The 19764-nt window shown below is 41.0% G+C and overlaps 1 protein-coding gene across 1 annotated transcript in view; it reads right to left on the reverse strand.

Annotated features, from left to right (window-relative positions):
* CFAP47 (cilia and flagella associated protein 47) overlaps positions 1–19764 on the reverse strand; it is a 649074-nt gene that overhangs the window by 45317 nt on the left and 583993 nt on the right. The window lies entirely within an intron of this gene.

Raw genomic sequence — 19764 nt, forward strand, 5'->3', positions numbered from 1 at the left:
AGGCAATTCCTTACTTTGGTTCATGGGTGATCCTTGAGTGACACACGCAAGTCGTATATTGTCTGGAATCTGGAAACAGGCAGAAAAGACCTGTCAGAGGTCGAGTCCGGGAGTGCTCCAATAAACTCTATTCTTTGTTAGAGGCAATAATGCCCACTTTTCTTGGTTCATTTTCAAGCTCAGAATGCTGAACAGATGGAGCATGTGATGGATAGCGGTCTCTACTAGGTGTCTGAAGTGACCCTGAAATAACCAATCATCCAGGTAAGACACGTGAGACATGTGGATATCAGAATTGGGGGCACTTTCTGTTTTGCCAAGTTGCAAAAAGATCCACCATCCCAAAACCCCGTATATGAAACACCGAAGCAAGAATGGCTGTGTTGTGAAACCGTTTGTGGTCATGTGGACATCTCTTTGGCAGAGGCAAGCCGCTAGGAATCCCCACAGACTACATCCAAGAATAACAGCCTGTAGTTACTCCCCTAGCTATGGCCCTGACTGCAGCAATACCATGTCCAAGGAAGAATGAAGAGTTGATTGAGAGACCAAATGACATTTTGCAACAAGGGACTGAAACTGCTCCCTAGAACTTTCTGGCAGTTTATTCATGAACTGAGAGATTGCCTCCCAATTAAAATAGTCATATCTGGGCATTAAGACTGGTTATTGGCCATGTGGAGCTATAAACTTAAAGTACATCTTTCTCCTAAAGAGATCAAGCTTTTTTGCATCTTTTCCTGGGGGTTAGCTTTAGCCCAGCATTGATGACTCCTCTCATTCACCGCAACCAATACTAATGAGCCTGGCATAGGGTGTAAGAGAACTGCTTAAACCCTGGGGTGGAACATGGGATTCATTTTCTGTTCATTGGGCCACAGGTGGAAAGGAAGAAGTGGTTTGTCACAGAGTCTTGGTAGGCTGCATGGTGGCCTTGGGTATTCTCCTCCACTAGCTCCACTTGTGTAACAAGAAAAGCAGCCATTCTTTTGAGGAGCTCCTGGTATACCTTAAAGTCATTCAGTGCCAAGGAGGATGCCAATACAAGAGCATCATCCATTAATAAGGATGATACATTAAGGGGAGGCAAGGGAGAAACCTCCTGAGGTTTGGTGCCATGATACTGGCATAGGCTGCTGCTCCAAAGGAGGTTGAGGTAAGTCCAGTATACTGAGATCATAGGTTGATCAGTACCCACCATCACAGGTCTCTTGGTACTGGCAGGTGAAGACTCTGTCCGCAGTATGACTAATGAGGAGACTGGAACAGTAGCGGGCCCCAGTTATGCTGCCCACATGTTCCAATCCCAGGTTCCACTCTTCTGAAATCTCCATCCATGTGTATGAGAATGTGACCTGGAGGAAGCCCTGGACTCTTGGTAGCATGAGATTTGAGAATACACCTCTGATTCCAACAAAGAATAGGAATATTCTGACAGCCAAGGTGGTGTATTAACAGGGTTTGTGTCTGTTTCTGAGAGACTGTGACCAGAATCTATTCCAGAAACACAGCACCGGCAGAAGTACGGATGCCTTCCTAGCTGGTGGTACCATGCAACAAGGTGGAGTCGGCACCAAAGTGTAGGATGACAAAGAAAGGGCTACCAGGTCCCTATGGTTGGTGGGCTCACAGCAGAGTGTACCAAAGCTGAGGAGTATGGTACCTGCACTCACGCCGACCAAGGGTCTTCGCCCTGGATCAATGGAGACTGTGGCATCGAAAAGCATAATAAGTCTCTGTCCATTGCATCAGCCTCTGGCATTATTGGTACCTGTACTAGTGGCTGTCCTACTGTGATCAGATATGTCTCATCTGTCACAGATGGTGAAGTAGCAGTTGTCATGGCCCCTGGGAGAATACCAGAGTCAACGACTCAGGTCTATCCATATGAGTCACTACAAGGCAGTGGTGAGCTGAAGGGCATGCTCTATCATGGATACCAGCATGACCATCTGTGGAGGAAACCCACATTCTGGTCTTCAAAGAGCCTGACATTGACTTCTTATATTTGTGAGAACATGATTACTCCAAAGTCTTTGACCTTGAAGGAGACAGTCCCGGTGACAAGAATCTCCTGCGACCCCATCCGCCAGTAAAGCTGGCTCTGGGAAGGAGTCACGGAAGGGCTTCCCTTGGACAACTGAGGAGTTCTGATGCTAGTGTAAGGGTTGCCTTTATAAGAATGTGTTGAAGGTGTTCTCCTCACAGCTTTTTTGTCCTGGTCTTGAAGCCTGGCAAATAGAGCTTGTGCATCAAGCTGTTTTTTATGTGGCATAGGCTCCCCTGATACTGGGCAAGGCAGGGAGTCCTGCCTGAGTGAAAAAAAGAACCAAACTAGAAAAATTATAATAAAAATAAGAAAATAACATCAAAAATAACAAAAGAAAAACAGTACCACTAGGTAAAATGAGTAGCAAGAACTTTGTTCTCAAGGAACACAGAATACTTCAACCACCAGTGGAAAGAAGGAACTGAAGGAGGGGCAGAGTGGGGCATCTCTGCCCTTTATATGCTGCATTTGGAGCACTAGGAGCCAAGACGTGGTTGGGGTTGCCTCTATGGGTACTGCTAGAAAACTCTCTGGCACTGGTCCACGAGACACTCACACACCTCTAGTGTAATGGACATATGCAAGCACCTGAACATTAAAGAGACATTAAAACCTTAAATTTAAAACAGATCTATCAGAATTTGTCATATAAATGTTATAATATTAAAAAGACATTGTTAAGATTGATCGGCATAAACTGAAACATCCTTTAAAAAGAAGGAGCAGATTCCTGAGTATGAAAATTCTATCAGCCTCCTCAAAATCAAGCTTGAAATTCTATTAAATTTTACCTTCTCTGCCATGTGATCCACTGGTGAGAGAACCAGGGTGCTGGCTTTCTTCACGTTGGCTCAAGTGTACACCTTGCATGACTACTTAAATACTATGGTGATGAATACATCAGAAGATAGAAGGTGAAATCCTGGCCCCACTGAACATAATGGCAAAACTCCCATTGATTTCAACAGGCCCAGGCTTTCACTCAGAGTGCAGGGTAGACATGTTGTGTTCTTCTTCCACTCTGCCTGTCTGCTCTGTTGTCATGTAACAGCGTGGTAAAATTCCCAGGAACACAGTCAGAGTCAAGGAATCATACAATATGTATACACATGCTTGAAAATTACAACAAAGGTGATGGAGGTCTGATTTTCATAGACTCATAGAATCACAGAACTGGAAGGGATTTCGAGAGGTTATTTAGTTCAGTCCCCTGCACTCGTGGCAGGACCAAGTATCATCTAGACCATTCTTGACAAGTATTTGTCTAACCTGCTTTTAAAAATCTCCCATGATGGAGATTCTACAACCTCCCTAGGCAATTTATTCCAGTACTTTTAGGATCATCAAGACTTGAGAGTATTTATTTAGTGCCACATATGTTTTTTTAAAACAGAAACATAGACTAGAAAGCACATTCAAACTTCAAAGTGCAGTTTGACTCTAAAAATGGTATTGTGCGGTTTCAGGTTAGTCTCTCAAATCTTCTCACTTTAGAAGTAAATGTACAAGTGTCAGGCCTATAAACTCACCTTGACATCTGAAAATCAGCCTGTTTCGTTCCTAGCTTACATATCACCATGTGACTGGAACTCAGTAACAATTCTGTTTATGATCTGAGAGTCAGAAAATACATCCAATGAAGTGAGCTGTAGCTCACGAAAGCTTATGCTCAAATAAATTTGTTAGTCTTTAAGGTGCTACAAGTACTCCTTTTCTTTTTGCGAATACAGACTAACACGGCTGCTACTCTAAAACCAGAAAATAATCCCACTCACTCACCCATAACTGTATTAGCGCTGGTCGAAAAGAAGTAAAATGACTCTGAATACACACAGGAAGCATATCTTTCAAGTAAGGTGAGCCATTTTTACATAAAATCTTTTCAGAGTTGAGCTGCACTTTAAGGGTTGTTATATTGTTTTTGTTTTTTGTGATGCATTCTTGATTTGGGTATTGCCAGTAATTGGAAAATAATTCACTAAGCTAGACTGATAATTCACAAGTTTACAAAGAAGGCCAAAGATAGAAACTGAAAAAAGCCTGATTAATCTTTTAAGTGTGTAGTTACTTGTTGTGGGAAAACAATTATACTTTTAAGAACAAGAAAGGCAATTCACTTGTGTTATTTTTGCCACAAATAAAGCTCTTAATATAAATGATTTGGATTAATAGAACTTTGCTAAATACAAGTCATTGATCCACTGTTTTTTTCCAAATTATCTTAAGCAAGAGCAATGCTGCAGCATAGCAATTTCATCCAATGCCTTATGGTGATTCTATTAAACTATTATACCCAGCTGCTTATCTGAAACATTTTAATTATTAGCCACATGTGGAAAGCTTCACATCAGCTTATGTTTGCACAATGCAACTTTGTTTGCATTTTTCATAAAACACATTAGTCTTAGTGGTTGGTTTTTTTGTTTTGCCATTTTTACTTGGATTGGAATTGTGGAAAAATTAAATTAATTAGAGGTAGGCAACTTCATTTTATCTAACTGCAAAACCAGCTGAACAATGCAGGTTCAAAAAGTTTAACATGACTGTTACGGGGAGCATATTTTGCTACCGAGAAATGGCGGGGGAAGGGCACAGAATTAAAATTGTAAATGAAAGAAGGGAGTATAGATCCAGTGAGTCTGTCTTCAAGCACAGTTGCAGAAGAGATGACAAGGTGGACTGACCTGAAGATAGGGCAAACATTAGGAAAATGTACTTAACTTCAAGAGCAATTGGAGTGTGTAATAAACTGTCAGGGGAGGTGGTTTAGGACAGTGGACATTCAAGAACCAGATATCATAAAAGAAAGGATGATAGGAAGAGTTCTGCAAAATAAAATGCGAATGGATTTTGGTCTTGCTGGTTCTAAGTATACATTTATGTTTATTAACAGTATCAGTGTGAGGTGGCTCTCCCAAAATCTAGGCAGATATCTGAAGAAATATGGATTTTTTTTTTTGGCAGGGCAGGGGGAGAGGCTGAATCTCTTACTACTTCCATTCAGATGAAAAACCTCATTCTCCTGAGCAAAAGATATTGGAGGAAACTCTACCAGTGAGGACTTGGGAGTTTCCCAAACCCTATTTGGCAATGGTATTAAGCTGTAGGAAAATACCATACCCCCCAAGTAAATGATATCTACTAGTTCTTCTTTATCCATTAGTGTTTATTTTCAGAGTTAACAGTTTAGAGTGACATTATCTTATATTATAGATGCCATGTTTATTAACAAGTTTATTACTTGGTCCTTGTTTTATATTCTTGACTACTTTCCCTACCTGATGCTCGTTAGTTTTATCAATTCTAGCACCACCCGTTTCCTTTTTTGAAAAGCTTTGAACCACATTGGAAGGTAACTCAGAAACCATTCCTGGCTTCAGAGGTAAATTATATGTTTGTGTTAGTTACTCAGCTACTTTTTATTTTACTTTCTAAAAAGTAATTGCACGAAGGATTGATACAATTTCTGATTGTGTATCTGAGTTGACTTCTTATACTTATGTGAAGTTGAATCAATCACTTCAGATGAATATAGATGAGTAATTTGTTTCCTGAAAGTTTAAAATATATTATCTGAGTATGAATTCACTTGGGTGCTAGAAAGTAGTTCTAATTTGCATAACTGTGACTAATTTTTAAGAATGACAAAAGTCTGATTCTTCATAAGAGCAAGGAAACAGCAGAAACATAGAGTGATGTGTAAAATCATATGGAAGCATGCTTGTTATTTAAAATCTGTATCTCCCCATAATTCATCAGTTCTCTCCTGGGATTTGCCATTCTTTTGAAAAAGAAAAGTAGTAGTTTCTTTTTCAAGTAGTACCTGTAGTTTTGCTTTAGGAACCCAAGATACAGCACGTGCTATCCAGGTACACGCTACCAACAGTGATGACCTTGGTCAGGTCTGAAGCTTTTTTTCCACAGTGCAACCACATATTCCCGTTCAAAGAATTTAATGTTATCCCAGTCTTCTATAAACTGTGTTGCTAACAGAGAACAATATTTGCTCTTCAAAAAATGAAACATTTTTGTGAAGAACAAATTAAAGTTCTCAGATTTAAACTCTGCCAGTTTAACACGCTGAAATTCAGTTAATCATTAAGGCCAATTAAAGGTACAGTTTGGTCAACATGAAATTATCGAATCCCATTAGGACTCTGATGCAATTATCTACTGTTGGTTGCTTATTGTAAAGATTTTTCAATATACCAATTCCTGTTATTCCTTGACAATCAAGATCCATTAAACCAACTGTTCTTTTCCTTGCTTTATACCTAATTTAGAGTTAAATGGAGAAATAAATGGCACTCTACTCTTTGTTTCATTAAATCCTTGCAATTTTTTTCTAGTTACAGGGGGTCCAAATAATTTCTTATTCTTTGTGCGTATTAAAGAAAATGTGGCACCTGTATCTATCAACATATTTTGTGTGAATGCTCCCTTATTAAATTCACATATACAGTGGGTCATCTGTTTGTAAATGTGCCACTAAATCAGCATGATCTTCTGCTAATATCAGGGGGATAGGGGGCACTTGGCCTCCCTAGACCTGAATTTTGGGACTAGATGGAGCTGTAGGCATATTCCTCTCATGATTAGCTCATCTCTGGAGGAATTCATCAGTAGGCAAACCATCAATTCGGTCTTTAGGTTCAAACTGTAATAATTTTTTCCATGGCCAATTCCTTCCTGGATCACCTGCCCTTTGTTCATACAGGACCATTCTCCTATTATTTTCTCCTCTATTTAATTCTCCTTTTTTTCTGTCTATTTTGCTGGTTTCCCTGTCCCCTTGGACAATTACTGGAAAAAAGTTATTACTGACACCCTTTTAGGTGTTGCTTTTGGGGGTGGCATCGTTTCCCTTGGTATGTCACAGAATCTTTTTGTTTTTCTGAAAACATCCCATTCACCCGTGAAATATGTATTAACAGGGAAAATTAATGATGGACATGTTTCTAGTCCTAGATTAGCAAAATGGATGTTAGCCTTGCTGAATAAAAATATAACAGTGGAAAAGGTCCTGAGTTTATCACCAGTTCTTTATGGTCTTGTAATTGAAGGGGAACAGCATGAATGTCCCCACCAGAAATTTCTCCTGAAGGACCTACATTATTCCAAGGCGGAGCAATCTTAAGCGAGATTATAGACACAACTGATGTAATTTGGTTTGTGGATGGTTCTAGCTTTTATGAGCCTTAGCTGTGGCACATATGGGATATGCAGCCGTGAGAATATCCAATGAAAATGTTTTTAGGGGACAGTGCTTACCTTATTAAGCACAAGCTGCTGAAATTGTGGCTGTAGCAGAAGCATTTGAAAATACGTGAATGTATAAAACTGTGGCTATTTTCACAGATTCTGAATCGGTGCTGAGAGCTACAGTGGATTGGATGCCTCTGTGGCAAAAGCAGGGCACGAAATCAGCAGATGGTAAATACGCTGTTCATGCTGAAAAGTTAATGTATTTGTGGGAGTTAGCACAATGAAGGACACAACCAGTATTAATGGGAAAAGTAAAAGCCCATAAGAAAAATGTTGAAAGAGCTCAGTAGAATAAGAAGGCAGATGAACAAGCTAAAGAAGAAGCCAAGGAGGGAACAGTATGGCAGCCACAATTTCAACTGATCCCAATAGCTAAACTAGAAAAAGAAAGAATAGAACAGATTGATTTAGTAGGTTTTAAAAAAAAAAAAATCCTGAAATAAAAAAATTGGTGTTGAAAGAAAAAGGAATGGAAAATTTGGCAGCATGAAACAGGATTGGTACTAACTACTAAAACAGAGGATAATATGTCTGTGTGTGTGGTTCCAATGGAAATTAGATCTGAAATTATCTCTCTAGTTCACGATAATAGGCATTTAGGAATAGATAAGACTCTCAGTAGGTTACAAATCGTGGATGGTGGCCAAACACGAGAGCAGATATAGAGCAATCTGTGAACAATTGTTTACCCTGTGCAACAAATAATGCAGATACTAAAATAATAAAAGGATCATTAGGACACCAGAAAATGGGGTCCGTCGGCTAGGTTGCAAATAGATTTTATTGGCCCATTGGCAAAAACTGCAAAAGGAAATCAATAATGTTTGGTGATAGTGGATCCTTTTACTAAGTGGGTAGAAGCAATTCCTACAAGAAATAATACTGCATTAACCACAGCTCAGGTTTTGGTGGATCAATTTATTACAAGGTGGGGTATCCCCAAAGAAACAGATTCAGATCAGGGACCTCACTTTATAGGAGAAATTACAAAAGGATTGTGTCAAGCTTTTGGCATTAAGCAAAGACTGCAAATAGCTGACATCCTCAAAGTTCAGGGCAAGCGTAAAGAACTAATAGAACAATAAAAACTGCCCTGAGGAATGTAGTAAATCAACAGGGTAAAGACTGGAATCAGAAACTACCTCTAACATTAATGACTATCAGGGGAACGGTAGCATCACATGGCGTAACTCTGTTTAAAGCCATGACAGGGAGAGATAGGAAAAATGCAGAGAGGAGTGTTGAATGAGATATGGGATGAGAAAGATTGGTATTTACCTTCCGTTCCCTCTACCTGGCCAGAGCAAGATTTAGAGGAGTTCCTGGAAAGTTTACCTGTTCTGGAACCGACTAGTCAGAGGGTGGACCAATCATCCCAAATGGAAGCTGTAGTTTACCAAATGGAAGAACAACCCCTTCAAGTCATAACTCCCTTATGGGGGGATCAATGTGGAAGACTAGTAGGTACAATTAACATAAATGGGGGGAAAATATGTCAATCAGGTTATCTAGACACGGGATCTCCATATTCTGTGTTAAACAGCATATATAAACCCTCAGATTTTTTTTACCCTATATCTCCTCAGATATAGCTGAAGTACGAGGAGTATTAGGGATAAAAAGTGAGATTCCTGTAACAATCCCATTGACAGTTAACATAGGGAATAAGGAAATATGTAATGTACATACTCAGAGTATGAGTAAAGTAGTGACTTGTCTTTATTTTATTTTTATTTTGATAGAGAAAGAAAAGGGAAAAGTAGAATAGATAAATAAAATGGCAGCATGGTTTGAGGAAATTCCAAATATGGAGGAGGAGGAAATGGGAGATTTAATGGATGATGAAGAATTAAGAGATTTATTAAATATAGATATGCTAATAGATGAACTTATAAGACTAAATGCAGTAAAGGATGAAAGAGATACGGATGAAGAAAGTGGGATTAAAGAAGAAGAGGAGGGAACTCGCCCACTAATTGTGTCCCAGATATATTTAGCTCAGTATATGAGACTGATGGTTCCAATCCAAATTATTGCAGCAGAAATTGAAACAGTCTGCTATATTGATACTGGATCATTGATGCAGTAGATGGGGATATTATGCAATATATGTCATGAGACATGTATATGCTTACGGGACTATCTGGAGAACAGATATCTATTTCCTTAAGTGTTCCTCTATCCATCAACATAGGTATAAGATTAATAGATAACATGATAATTCGGTTTAGCAAATATGGGAGTCGGTAGTAGAGGACTCATTATTATAGATATTGTGAAAAGATTGAATTATAGGATGGATATAAAAGCAAAGGTACTGTGGAATGCTGAATACAACAATAAGAAGCAAGAGAAATGAAGTATACGATACAGAAGGTTTAATTAGGTAGTCCCTAAAGCAAGTAATGGTAGATTTAGATCCTATGGATGTTTTGAGGCAAAACCCACTAAAGGTCTAATATACTTTTTACATTGTGGAAGGATGGAAGAAATTGATGGAAAAACTTTTAATAAAAGTTCCTACTGATAGAAAGAAAAGAAGTTTGATGGATACTGTACTAGGAGGAACAAGGAATACTGAACAGTGTAGATGAAGAGGTATTGGCTAATGAGTTAAATTCAGTAGGACAACATTTGGAATCTGTGACTAAACTCTAAATAACCTCTTTAAAAGACATAAGTGCTAGCCATCACCGTAGCAACTTTTAAAAAAAACTTTTAATAAAAGTTCCTACTGATAGAAAGAAAAGAAGTTTGATGGATACAGTACTAGGAGCAACAGGTATCGGGCTTGGAATACTGAACAGTATAGATAACGAGGTATTGGCTAATAAGTTAAATTCAGTAGGACAACATTTGGAAGCTGTGTCTAAACTCTAAATAACCTCTTTAAAAGATATAAGTGGTAGCCATCACCGTAGCAACTTTACTTTTGGGTTGGGAAAAGTTACAAAGAGCCGATCATTTCGCCATCTTAAATACAGGAGAGGTGTTGCAAAGCAATGTATCGCTACCAACAGCATGTATACAAGCACAGACTTGGATTTATGATGTGGTGAAAGATATATGAGATGGAATGAGTGAAATTTTGCCTCTAGAAATAAGAAGCATAATGTGGAAATATGCCACTCAGTCTGAAAAAAGACTCTATTCTTGGTGGAAAATGGTAAACTTCACATACAATCCTCAATTGAACCAAGCTACTACATATATAATTATAATCCTAATGCCAAAACTGAATGGATATCTCCTATTATAGCACTTGGGTTAAATGTTAACCCTAGTGTGATGCAACCAATAGAACACAAACTCTGGGTAATAAAACAGAATCAGACATGGAAAACTGTGGAACTTGAGGCTTGTATAGAAGAATGTGGAATTGGATATATTTGTAATAATGGTGCAATTCAACCGTATGATATATATTTAAATGAAGAAAGAGGAAAATGCCATTATCAGTAAGATCCTTTTCCATTTAATGGATCCATTGTTGTATATGTTGGAAGAAAATGTGTATGTATTAGAAGTTGGTGTATGCTGTTTAAAGCAAATCACATATACTATGTAACTAATAACCCTTATAAAAACAAATGCTTGTGCAATATTACTTCGGTGATTGATTGCGTTTTCAAGTGTACACTACCCAAAATTGAGAATGAAGAAATTAAAGATCAATACCATATATATAAAAGAATTAACCCAATACCTTTAGGATTAAACATAAATTTAGTTAAGCAATTGAGTGATCATCCTGAATTACAAAGACAATTACAAAAGGCTCAGAAAAATGCACAAAGGCTTATGATTACTGTGCACCATTCTACTAAGAAAATTGAACTAGTAATAGAATGTATAAAAAGTGATACCAAACATAGATGGTGGGAAGTGTTTTAGGGATGGTCACCCATAGCAACAGGATTCTTTAATGTAATTTTGCATCCGAGTGGTAGTCTTGATGTTTCAAATTGTAATGGCAATTATGTTTATTATTTTGGTGTACTGAATCAAAAGAAAAACAAAACTACTATGGTACACAGGCAAGTGTGACCAAGGTGGGAATCAAGAGTGGTGAGGAATTGTGCCAGTATGAGGACATGTCTGCTCAGTCTCACAACTATGAGAGCCTTGAACCAACAATGGACAAGACCACACACTCATTGAACTCACAAAACAACTAAATGCTGGATAGATAAATGAATTTATCATACTAGTAGTGAGGGGAATTGATACAAAAGGTTTTTTTAAACTGTTCTAATCCTATGTCATAACTAGCAACACCAAGGACAGAGCCTTATGACTGCATCTACCTACAAAGAAAAGCCTTGAGATGGGTTTTAAATTGCCATAAAATTCACTTCCTTCGAACAGCTTAACAAAAATGGTGGCAGTATCATGATACTACCATTAGCATAATTTAGTAGTTAGTTTTAGGCTAGATCAGTGATGAGCTGCCAAAATCTTAACAACTGGTTCCCTCCTCACCCCACGAGGGAGTCGTAGTCCGCGCCCGCACCTGCCCCCTAGGACTCCTGCCCCATCCAACCTCCTACGTTCCTTGACGCGCCCCCACCCCCGGGACCCTTGCCCCATCCACCTTCCTCCCCTGTCCTCTGCCTCCGGAACCGGGCAGAATGGTCTCATGGGCCACCGTAGTGGGTGCCCACCGCGCCCTGCCCCTAAGAGCAAGAGGAACCTGCCGGGGGGTGAGGTGGGGAGTCCCGGCGGTGCTTACCTGGGGCGGCTCCCGGAAAGCATCCGGCAGGTCCCTCTGGCTCCTGGAGGTGGGGTAGCAAAGCTACGGGTGGAGCAGGGGGAGCGGATGCTCCCTCCACTGATCACATCAAAAGTGGTGCCTTAGGCGCTAACTCTGTGGGTGCTCCAGGGCTGGAGCACCCACGGTGAAAATTTGGTGGGTGCAGAGCACCATGGGCAGCTCACCACCCCACGCCTGGCCCCAGCTCACCTCCTCTCCACCTCCGCCTCCTCCCCTGCATGCGCTGCCCCGCTCTGCTTCTCCGCTCCCCCCACAGCATCCCATGAATCAGCTGTTCGCGTGGGAAGCCAGGGGAAGGGCTGAGAAGCAAGCGACAGCTTCGCGCTTAGGCCCAGGGAGGCGGAGGTGAGCTGGGGTGGAGAGCGGTTCCCCTGTGCGCCCCCCGGTTACCTGCTGCAGTGCGGACGGCCCTCCTTGCACCCCCCCCACCCCAGCTTCCCTCTGCTCCGCCTCCCTGGGCCTGAGCGCGAAGCTGCCGCTTGCATCTCAGCCCTCCCAGGCTTCCCGTACGAACAGCTGATTCGCGGGAAGCCGGGGGAGGGAGCGGAGAAGCAGAGTGGGACGGAGCTTAACTCAGGGGCAGAAGCAGAGTGGAGGTGAGCTGGGGTGGGTGGTCTGCACCCACCAAATTTTCCCCATGGGTGCTCCAGCCCCAGAGCACCCACAGAGTCAGCACCTAAGGCGACACTTTTGGCCGGTTCCAGTGAATCGGTATGAACTGGCTCCAGCTCACCACTGGGCTAGATGCTTTAGATAAATTATAAATAATGATAGTTTGGACCTATAAATACAAAATGGTGGACACACTGATTTTCTATTAGAAATTCTCAAAATGGAGGACACAGACTAAATCGACCAATAACAAGTAAGAAACAAAGGTCAAACAAAGTTCAGAAAACGTGACTCAGCTCACTCCAAAACACCTGCAGGGGAGGGGTCAGGAGGAGGATTAGCTAGGATGTCAGGGCAGAGCTGATTGGCTGAATAGTTGCCACCCACGCAGGGAGCACTCAGCTTGAAAGGTCAACCAATCAGAGAAGACCAGAAACAGAATATAAGGCTGGCCAGACAGAGGCTTGGTATGTGTGTCTGTTTTATATAGCGAGAGGAAGGAGAAGAACAGTAAGTGAAGATGGAGAACAGCAGAGAAGGCAACCAGGCAGCAATGATAGAAGGGAAAGATCAGAGCAGAAGGACCTGAGATGAAACAGAGGAATTGGTGAAGGAGTGCAAGTCTTGTCTGTTTTAAAGGACTGTTTGTGTGTCTGTCTGTAAAGCTGGATGTCTGCTTCTGAGTATGATCTAACCCACCCTATCCTGTGAGTGCCCCGCTACCTCTCACAGAATGGTAATTTTTAATTGCTTTCAGTGTTTCTTTAATGCTATATTATAGTGCTGTTTTATACATCTGCACTGGGTATTTGTATATTACATTGTAATAAGTCTAATGTTATTATATAGGAGGCCTTATGCATATGTATGAAAAGTGTGTACTAATACTGCAACACTGTATTTGTCTTATAGTCTGTGTAGTTTTGTGTCAATTGAATGTATAATCTCGAAGTATAATGTAATTGTGCTTTACTGCCTGTTATATACTGTACTGCTTTCCTTCTTGCTTTACTGAATATACAGTAATCACCTAATTTTCTCTCAATAAATAAGACTTTGTTTTTGAAGAACTACTACTTGTATGACAATCCTTTGAGCGGAGCGCTGTATCCGTGTCCTTTCAAGGTTTAGCAGGATTAGCCTGCTCTGGAGACTCCTTTGCGGGTCGGAGTCAAACCTGCTGGTAATACCCTGGCAATTCCTTTAGAGTGGGTCACCAACTTTCTGCCCAAATGGGCACAATAAATTAACAATCAATTTATAATTATAGGAGACCAGTATTGGAGTGCCTTGGGGCCACATTTTGGGGTAACACTGACATATTTTTTTTTTTACTCCCCAATGTAACTGTGTCTTGTATACCATGAAAAGACCAACAAGATGATTGGTTAGAATATACAGTCTTAGTGAATGGTTTCAGAGTAACAGCCGTGTTAGTCTGTATTCGCAAAAAGAAAAGGAGGACTTGTGGCACCCTAGAGACTAACCAATTTATTTGAGCATGAGCTTTCGTGAGCTACAGCTCCTCACTTCATTGAATGCATACTGTGGAAAGTACAAAAGATCTTTTTATACACACAAACCATGAAAAAACCTACCACTACAAAAGGTTTTCTCTCCTCTCCCCCCCCACCCCACTCTCCTGCTGGTAATAGCTTATCTAAAGTGATCACTCTCCTTACAATGTGTATGATAATCAAGTTGGGCCATTTCCAGCACAAGAGATCCAGTTCCTGGACACTACAGTGCTAATAAACAATGGTCACATAAACACCACCCTATACTGGAAACCTACTGACCGCTATTCCTACCTATATGCCTCCAGTTTTCACCCTGACCACACCACACGATCCATTGTCTACAGCTAAGCTCTGCGATACAACCGCATTTGCTCCAACCCCTCAAACAGAGACAAACACTTACAAGATCTCTATCAAGCATTCTTACAACTACAATACCCACCTGCGGAAGTGAAGAAACAGATTGATAGAACCAGAATAGTTCCCAGAAATCACCTTCTACAGGACAGGCCTAACAAAGAAAATAACAGAACGCCACTAGCTGTCATCTTCAGCCCCCAGCTAAAACCCCTCCAACGCATTATTAAGGATCTACAACCTATCCTGAAGGATGACCCAACACTCTCACAAATCTTGGGAGACAGGCCAGTCCTTGCCTACAGACAGCCCCCCAACCTGAAGCAAATACTCACCTGCAACCACATACCACACAACAGAACCACTAACCCAGGAACCTATCCTTGCAACAAAGCCCGTTGCCAACTGTGCCCACATATCTATTCAGGGGACACCATCACAGGGCCTAATCACATCAGCCACACTATCAGAGGCTCGTTCACCTGCACATCCACCAATGTGATATGTGCCAGCAATGCCTCTCTGCCGTGTACATTGGTCAAACTGGACAGTCTCTACGTAAAAGAATAAATGGACACAAATCAGATGTCAAGAATTATAACACTCATAAACCAGTCGGAGAACACTTCAATCTCTCTGGTCACGCGATTACAGACATGAAAGTTGCAATATTACAACAGAAAAACTTCAAAACCAGACTCCAGTGAGAAACTGTTGAATTGGAATTCATTTGCAAATTGGATACAATTAACTTAGGCTTGAATAGAGACTGGGAGTGGTTAAGTCATTATGCAAGGTAACCTATTTCCCCTTGTTTTTTCCTCCCCCCTCCTCCCCCCCAGAAGTTCTTGTTAAACCCTGGATTTGTGCTGGAGATGGCCCACCTTGATCATCATACACATTGTAAGGAGAGTGATCACTTTAGATAAGCTATTACCAACAGGAGAGTGGGTTTGTGGGGGTGGGGAGGGGGAGAAAACCTGGATTTGTGCTGGAAATGGCCCAACTTGATTATCATACACATTGTAAGGAGAGTGATCACTTTACATAAGCTATTACCAGCAGGAGAGTGGGGTGGGGGGAGAGAAAACCTTTTGTAGTGGTAAACACCCATTTTTTTCATGGTTTGTGTGTATAAAAAGATCTTTTGTACTTTCCACAGTATGCATTCGATGAAGTGAGGAGCTGTAGCTCACGAAAGCTTATGCTCAAATAAATTGGTTAGTCTCTAAGGTGCCACAAGTACTCCTACTCTTAGTGAAGTAATTTTATTTTTTTAATGGTGTGTGTTTGTGGGTGGGGATCTTCATGATCCCACCAGTCTCCTGTGTGAGAAGCAAAGGACCCAGTTGTTTTTGGTAGAGTCAGTGCATAGTTGCCAACATGTAAGTTCTTTGGGGCAAGGACTGTCCTTTACTCTATGTTTTAGAGTGCCCAGCACATGTGGGACCCTAATGCTCATTTGTACCTGTACTTTATTACTATTTTTATTGATGGCATTGGCAATTGTCTAAACTGGTGGACTGATTACTATCATGCTCCCTCAGTCACTGGAGCATCCTAGTGAATTTTAGTATTTAGTTCTTTTCAAACATTAACTAGTTGCCATAATACCTCTTTATAAAATGTAAGTACCTTTATGCCTGTTTTATAAACAGAAAAACACAGAGTAAGTGCCTTGATGAAGGCCACAGAGTGAGTCAGCGATATAACCTGGATTAAGACGACCAGAAAAATCATATTTAATTAACTAGATGCTATTAGTGTCTCTCCATTTACCCAGAGGTCACCTGGTTGCTCAGCAAAGTAGGCAGCTCTGATGCAGTGAAGACGGGACCTTCTTATCTGTGCCATCAGCAGCAATCTGAACAGCACTGCTCCCCATGGCTATAGAAGTCACTGGGGGTCCTTCCCAAAAGTGAGGGGCGTGTGGCCCTGGTTTGCAAGAGACACAAAGGCCAGTTCTTGGCAGTTATAGGGGGAGTTATGAATAACCCATGATGTTTAGCAAAGTCAGTTACAAACTTGCAACCCCCATGACAAGTTATCCTATAATTCCAAGACTGTGTTTGCAAGCAGAGGGAGGCACAAGAAGTTTTCCAGGCAACTAGGGCATTCCCACTTGCTGCTACATTGGACTCTGATTTTGCCTGCATTCTGTACCCTGCACCCAACTCTGTTCCTTTTTCCTGCTCCACTCCTAGCTTCTTCCTCAATCTTGCCTATGCTCCTGATTCCCCCTGTACTCCTGCTCTGTGCCTCACGTCCAACCATCAGTTACTAGCGCTGGCTATAAACCCTGGCTCTGACTTCTGACTGACTCTGTCTTGACCCTCAGCTCTGGTATTTCATAGAATCATAGAATATCAGGGTTGGAAGGGACTCAGGAGGTCATCTAGTCCAACCCCCTGCTCAACGCAGGACCGATCCCCAATGAAATCATCCCAGCCAGGGCTTTGTCAAGCCTGACCTTAAAAACTTCTAAAGAAGGAGATTCCACCACCTCCCGAGGTAACGCATTCCAGTGTTTCATCACCCTCATAGTGAAAAAGTTTTTCCTGATATCCAACCTAAATCTGCCCCACTGCAACTTGAGACCATTACTCCTTGTCCTGTCCTCTTCTACCACTGAGAATAGTCTAGATCCATCCTCTTTGGAACCCCCTTTCAGGTAGTTGAAAGCAGCTGTCAAATCCCCCCTCATTCTTCTCTTCTGTAGACTAAATAATCCCAGTTCCCTCAGCCTCTCCTCATAAGTCATGTGTTCCAGTCCCCTAATCATTTTTGTTGCCCTCCGCTGGACTCTCTCCAATTTTTCCACATCCTTCTTGTAGTGTGGGGCTCAAAACTGGACACAGTACTCCAGATGAGGCCTCACCAATCTCGAATAGAGGGGAACAATCACGTCCCTCGATCTGATGGCAATGCCCCTACTTATACATCCCAAAATGCCATTGGCCTTCTTGGCAACAAGGGCACACTGTTGACTCATATCTAGCTTCTCATCCACTGTAACCCCTAGGTCCTTTTCTGCAGAACTGCTGCCTAGCCATTCAGTCCCTAGTCTGTAGCGGTGCATGGGATTCTTCCGTCCTAAGTGCAGAACCCTGCACTTGTCCTTGTTGAACCTCATCAGATTTCTTTTGGCCCAATCCTCCAATTTGTCTAGGTCCCCCTGTATCCTATCCCTACCCTCCAGCGTATCTACCACTCCTCCCAGTTTAGTGTCATCTGCAAACTTGCTGAGGGTGCAATCCACACCATCCTCCAGATCATTTATGAAGATATTGAACAAAACCGGCCCCGAGACCTACCCCTGGGGCACTCCGCTTGATACTGGCTGCCAACTAAACATGGAGCCATTTTTGAGAGTAACAGCCGTGTTAGTCTGTATTCGCAAAAAGAAAAGGAGTACTTGTGGCACCTTAGAGACAATGGTGAGACCCCTAGAGACCTTAGAGACTTATTTCCCCAAGCTGGACACCTGCTGTACCCACTAGACCTGACTCCTGCTCTGACCACTAGGCAAGACCACCTAAGGCTGGGTCCCTAACAATACCTAGTGGAGAAGAGTGTGTTTCACAGAAAATAATACCCAAAGTTGACAGACTTAGTAGAAAGGTCAAGGACCGATCACTATAAAACTTGCACTGACGTTGTTTGTGCTCTCCCACCCCACCACCCCCGAAGATTAACAAGAGTCTGCAACTCCTTCCAGTACTGTCAGTCCAAGATCTATCAGCTGCAGCAAATTTATTTTTGGGGGGCAGAAAATGAGGAGCACAACAACTAAGCAAAAATAGTGTTGATTTAATTTTATAATTGTCATGAAGACAATTATGAAGCACCCAGGAAAAATGAAAGGCCATGCCAAATTACAACCTATATTTCTGATTTGTTCCCAGATCCTGCACCTCAATTAAAATAATGTGAACTGAAACATCTTTGTGGGTATTTGGGTGCCAATGACCACACCAAGCACACTGCTTTGCTTCAAAGTTCCCACATATGATATTCCACAATCCATGACTTCCTAAATTGGAGCAGGGTTAGCTAAGATGATACTCCTAAGGAACTTTAGAAGATCTTATAGTATAGGATACTTAGCTTCAGTAGCAGGTTTTTGTTTTTTTTAGTATAACACAATATTATGGGAAGTCTATATACTGTAGGAGTTAGGCTGTTAACACCACATCAGATCACTGATCTGTCATGGGTGTCTCATTCATTGCAACAATTACACTATCTTAACATTCATTGCATAGGCAAAAACATTGAAGAGAAGTAGCTACTGGGCACATACCATCTCTGCTTTTCAGAATTAAACTATTTTGATGATTACTTATTAAAATAACAAAGCACATTATAAAACAATCCCCATAAAGGACTAAGAGCTCGGCTTTTAAAGGCATCTATAATTCTTTAAAAATCTGGCCCTAAGGGCCTATACAGTAGTGGTTCCTTAAAATAAGCTGTATTTTATTTACAGTGGATTTAAAAACATCTGACAACACCAACTATCTGTATTTTAGTTGTCAATATATTCAACAAGGCTTATCAGACTGAAATCCTATATCTGATACTGTACTGTAAATAGTAACCTTTTAACTGTAGGATCATTATGGCATTGAATCTGTGGGACTTTTAAATGCTGTGTAATGTCATTACAACTATATAGTGTTAAGATATCCCCTCTTTTTAAAATGAATTAAAATCATTTTCTATTTAAATCAAAATCATGCTGAATGGGCTAGACTGATAATTCTTTGAAGGTCTGTGAGCTGCTTGAAATTTTCACATCTCAAGGGTTTATTCTTGTTCAAATTATTTAAATACTGAAACACAGTAGTAGCTGTTCAAATCTGCTCTGCCTGTAATTATCATCATCTATCTTTGGATATAAAAATTGCTTACTACACATCACATACATACTCTGATGGATCACTGTTTCAGAAGGGAAAATAATGAAAAACAGCTTGCCAAGCTGTTATCTTAGAGCTTTACATTTTTATTTATGCTATTACTGGTAGTCTGCAGAACATATAATAGTACTATTAAATTTGATTCCTCGACAGGTATCAAATTCATCTAGGAATAATGACATTATAATGTCATTGACAGCATTCTGGAAACTGCCAGAGCCATAAATGATCTTCGTACCTTTGTTGCCAGAGCATTTCATCACC

The sequence above is a fragment of the Lepidochelys olivacea genome, assembly GCF_965140295.1.
Source record: "Lepidochelys olivacea isolate rLepOli2 genome assembly, chromosome: 1".
NCBI lineage: Eukaryota > Metazoa > Chordata > Testudines > Cheloniidae > Lepidochelys > Lepidochelys olivacea.